The 5,578-nt window shown below is 39.0% G+C and overlaps 1 pseudogene; it reads left to right on the forward strand.

Annotated features, from left to right (window-relative positions):
- Nucleotides 1-1,307: 1,307 nt before the first annotated feature.
- Nucleotides 1,308-3,287, forward strand: LOC123608216 (annotated as a pseudogene).
- Nucleotides 3,288-5,578: the final 2,291 nt, after the last annotated feature.

Here is a 5,578-nt window from a genome sequence, read left to right on the forward strand (position 1 = left end):
CAGGGTATTTTTAGGGCAGTGAAGCTATTCTGAATGATATTGAAATGGTGGATACATATAATTATACATTTGTCAAAACCCATAGAATGTACAATACAAAGAGTGAAACCTAATGTAAAACTACAGATTCTACTTAATTTAAACTCAAAATGCACAAAACAATTCAGCTTATTTAACTTACTTACCCAGCTCAAGAATATTAAATAAACTTAGGTTAAAATTAAATTCTTTTTAATTTACTGCATAATCCTATAAGTACTAGGTTAAATTTTTAGTGCAGAAAGATTTTTAGTGTCTTTTTATGATCACTAATCATTGGTCTATGGTCAAGTTGCATATCTGATTTGTATTTTATAACTTACTAAAGACACTGAAGATATTAAACCCGAATTATATTTCCCATTTTTCATACAAAACCTTTTTAGGAACAAAAATTATTTATATTAAAAAAAAAAAAAACAAGACCACTGCTTAAACATTCATTATAACTTAGTTATTTTTATGTGATTTGTACTTTTCTATCTTACACTTACTGAAGTATAATATTTACTTTTGAACTAAAGTTTTATAATAAGTATATACTTTTTTTAAGTTTGTTTATTTTGAGAGAGAGAGAGAGCAGGGGAGGGACGGAAAGAGAAGGAGACAGAGAATCCCAAGCAAGCTCTGTGCTGTCAGTACAGAGCCGAATGCGGGGCTCGAACATACTAACTGTGGTATCATGACCTGAGCTGAAACCAAGAGTTTAACTGACTAGAGGCTAACAAGAGGTTAACAGACGCTTAACCGACTGAGCCAGCCAAATACCCCTACTTTTTTAATTTGGAAGGCAACTTTGCCAAGTAAAAACTCATTAAAAGATTTCTGAAGGCTAATTTCTTTAACGTACTTAACCTAATTGTGTAACTTACAGATTGGATTTTTTCTCCGCAGTCTCTTGAAAACAGGGTGACAGTGGAACTCAGGTTCATAGATCCTGTACTTTGACCTTATCCCAGCATGGAATTTTTCTTAAATGTTATGAACATTTAAAGCACTAGGAATCTTGGTTAATTACTTTCTCCCCCTATGTATTTGAGACTCCAGTCTTGGATTCATGTGAGTTAATAATAATCTCTTTTTTTTTTTTTCTTAATGTTCATTTCTGAGAGAGAGACAGACAGAATGAGAGCAGGGGGAGGGGCAGAGAGAGAGGGAGACACAGAATCCGAAGCAGGCTCCAGGCTCTGAGCTGTCATGTCAGCACAGAGCCGGACATAGAGCTTGATCTCACAAACCATGAGATCATGACCTGAGCCGAAGTTGAATGCTTAACCCTCTGAGCCAACCCAGGTGCCCCAATAATAATCTCTTGCAATCAATAAAAACAGGAGCTCCATTGACCATGATAGACAATGGCTTTTATTTTTTAATATCCTCCAGATGAGGACCTCATCCTAAGTTAAGGGCACCTTCCAAAGGAGGCTCCTTTCCTTGATATCCACAGTGTAGCCACACCAATTCTCAAGAAACAAGCAGCAGACTCCAGGCCTTTAAATTCCCTACTCCAAAGACATACAAATTCAACTGTGTTTTCAGCAATTGAAATTGTATACCTGGTCTACTTTCCAGGGCCCTGTTTTTAAATCAAGAAATGTGCAGCCTACTCTCCTTCTCCCAGTCTTGGTTTGTTTCCTGGGTTTACTCAGATTATCTAGCTGATTCACTGTTGCTGTAAAATATAAGGCTGAAAAAAAATAAATAAATAAGGCTGAGCGTGCTGTGTTGAAAGGCACTGAAACCAGAGGAAACCAGCTATGAAAACCCTATCAGCTGATAGATTTCTTCCTGATAACTCCTCATAACTACTAGCATTTTTTTTTTCCAGTCTAGGACAAATCTCCAGGAGCTGACCAAGAACCAGGGCTGTTTCAGCCCAGATTGCCTGTGATCTTCTTCCCCATGCTTGAGGGTGCCAAGCCATACTTTAACATGGACCCTGGCTACCTGGAAGGCCTGGTGTGAGGGTGCAAAGTCAGCCTCCTGACCCAGCAGGGCTACATCAACCTGGTCCAGTGTGAGACCCTGGAAGATGTGAAAATTCGTCTCCAGGCCACTGATTATGGCAACTTCTTGGCTAATCTAACAAATCCTCTTACTGTTTCTGTTTCCAGAATTGACACTGAGATGAATGCAGAGAATTTGAATATTTCTGCAATCATTCCCTGGAACTCCTGAGCACATTTTTTCCACATATATGACATGCAGTTATATGAAAAACAACATGATTCTACTGATGAACGGTGCATTGCAAAAAAGAAAGAAAGAAAGAAAGAAAGAAAGAAAGAAAGAAAGAAAGAAAGAAAGAAAGAAGAAAGAAAGACCTATGAAATAAATTCTGGTGAAGTGCCACCTATTGGGCTGTTTCACAGAAATGGAAGTGGTCAACATTTCAGAGACACCGATCTCTTTTTTTTTTTTTTTTTTTTTTTTAAGTTTATGTTTGACAGAGAGAGAGGCAGAGAATGAGCAGGGGAGAGGCAGAGAGAGATGGAGACACAGACTCGGACGCAGGCTCCAGGCTCTGAATTGTCAGCACAGAGCCTAACAAGGGGCTCGAACCCACAAACTGCGAGATCATGACCTGAGCTGAAGTCAGATGCTCAACCAACTGAGCCACCCAGGCGCCCCGACACCGATCTCTTTAATGCTGCTCTGGTTGAAACACCATTAGCTCCATTCTTTCAAGATTGTATGTCTGAAAATAACTTAGTTGAACTGAGTGTTGAATTACTGCACATTAAACCGTGTAAGTCTCACCCTGAGGCATCCTATAAATTCTGTAAGAATCATGGTGAGGTCACAGTAGAAATTACATGTCCCATTCTTGAGTTTGAGGCTGCCAGAGGTGCTTCTATCATCACTTTTAACTCCTTTGGCACTGAACCAAGCAAAGGCGACCAGGAGACCCTTTACCCAACCTATGGCAAGCTCTGTCTTGAGGGGTGGTGCCTGTGGGCTCAAGCAGAAGACTTCCATCAGGTGAGACGAGTAGCGGACCACTATAGCGGATCAGCCTTTGTTTGAGGCTGTGGGTGATGGCAGCAGAGGAAAGACTTTGGAGGATGTGTTTTATGAGTGTGAGATAGAAATGAACGTGCTGGCATTCAACAGGCAATCCCACCATAGCGTGCTTCACGCATACACAAAGCTGAAGGAGCAAGAAATGAGCAATATCATGTGGATAATAGAATGCATGTCAAAAAACACATCAAAGTAATATTAACAGTTACATCCCAATTTTATAACTCAGTGTGGGGCCTCAAATGCAGAAAATCATAAATATTAAGGAGAGGATTTGAGGAAAGTCAAAAGAATTGCATTATATTACCTGGGTTATACAAAAATAATCCGTGCTGCACCTTCATGAATTGCAGACCCAATGGAAATATAGTAAACCAACCCAGAAATAAAGTGTTCCTTCCTTTTTTTTTCCCAGCAGCCTTAAATGTTTCCGTGTTTATGTTTCATTCTTTACCAGACCATAGACATTAATCCTGATTAATCCTATGGTGCTTTTCCTATTCTCATTTGGTTGTATTAAAAAATCAGATAGGGGCGCCTGGGTGGCTCAATCAGTTAAGTGTCCGACTTCGGCTCAGGTCATGATCTCGCGGCATGTGAGTTCAAGCCCCGTGTGGGGCTCTGTGCTGACAGCTCAGAGCCTGGAACCTCTTCAGATTCTGTCTCTCTTTCTCTCTCTGCCCCTCCCCCACTCACACTCTGTCTCTCTCTGTCTCTCAAAAATAAACATTTAAAAAAATTTTTTTAATCAGATCTAATTTTAAACAAAGGAAAAAGAAAAAGAAATGTGCAGCTTCTCCACCAAAACAGCTGGGATTTGAGGTTCTAGATCCTGTTGGATACCTCACTTTCCACTTCACAATTAACCCATGTTTTTACACAGGAAGGGGAAAAATCTCCTATCAAATAGTGGAAGAAATAATTAGGTTCTTAAGAAAGTTGACAGTTATCCAACAACCCCTTTCCAAGGGGAAAATAATGCATATATTAGAAGAGAAAATGCAATCATATGGCTTCCCCAAGCCTCTCAAGCACCAAGCATCACCCACCTATGTATCCTCCAGAAAGTAACAGGTGGACTGTGATTTCTGCACATTAGTGGTTCCCATACTGCTTCCCAGTTCTCTATCATTATGGGAAAATGTTCTTTGCCAGACATCAGTTCGCATGAAGCAAGACACCTCACAAGAGTCTAAAATGAAGCTAATTTAGATGGCAAAACTCAGGGGTGGGCAGCAATTTTGGCTCAAAATTTTCTAGCAACCAACTCAAAACAGTGTTAATAGTGGCTATCATATAAAACCCAAAGACTAACTGATAGAGACCAGAAATCTATTTCTCAAGTTCCTACTTTAAAAGTTCCAATTTTAAAAAGTGATCCTCTGAATGATACTGTTTTAGGAAGCCCAATAGGGGGTTTCACAAGCCTGTTTCTTGTGGGATTGTTCAATATAGGTAAATATCATCAAACCAATAGATAATTCTGTAACAAGAATTCTACAGAAAGTCAACACATTACAGCAGGATAAGTATAGCAATAGGAAAAAATACAAAGTAACCCAGAAAAATAAAGCGATTAACTCTTACTGGTATAAGGCAGGTCAAGAAAAGTTTCCTGGAGAAAGAGACATCTGAATGGAATTTTGATAGGTGTACCTTGGAATTTTCCAAGTAAGCAGTAGAAGGGGGACATTCCAGGCAAAGGAAACCACAAGAAAGTAAAGGCAGGGAGTCATGAATCAGCATGTTTTCATAAAGATCTATATCTATAATCAGATTAACTGACTGGAGAAAAAGGCTAAACAGGCAGACACAGGAGAGGTGGGCAAGATGAAGGAATGTTTTGTATACTGTGTTAGAGATTTGACATTTATTATAAAACAAAATTACCTAAGTTCTAAATGAAGGCATTAAAAAAAGTAATGAAGATGAGAAAATATACTTAAGGTTGTCTGGGAGGTAGAATTTACACTAAGTATTAATAAAATGAAGGGGTTGAGGGAGAGGTAAGAATGTAAGAGAGTCAGGGGCACCTGAGTGGCTCAGTCGGTTAAGCATCCGACTCTTGATTTTGGCTCAGGTCATGATTTCACAGTTCATGAGATCAAGCCCCATGTCTGGCTCTGTGCTGAGAGTGTGGAGCCCACTTGGTATTCGCTCTCTCCTTCTCCCTACCCGCCCCCTGCTTCAAAATAAATGAAAAGCATTTTTAAATCTTTATTTTAAAAAAGACATTTTTGAATAACCACCATGAATCTGATGTTAAGTGCCAGAGATACAAGAGTGAACAAGACAGATGCAGTCTCCCACAAAGCTTATGGTTGAATACATATTATTTAAGTGATTCAAGACTTTCAGGAACACAGCTAATCCATTAATAGGTAAAGAGAAATTTTTTCAATATCGAGTTACTGACAAAGAGAAATGAAATGAACGTATAAAGATCTAAATTTTAAAACTTGCATAGTAAAATCCTTAAATAAAACCAGTGGCAAATTACAGCCCATAGATGTCA

This window comes from Leopardus geoffroyi, chromosome B2 (assembly GCF_018350155.1).
Source record: "Leopardus geoffroyi isolate Oge1 chromosome B2, O.geoffroyi_Oge1_pat1.0, whole genome shotgun sequence".
NCBI lineage: Eukaryota > Metazoa > Chordata > Mammalia > Carnivora > Felidae > Leopardus > Leopardus geoffroyi.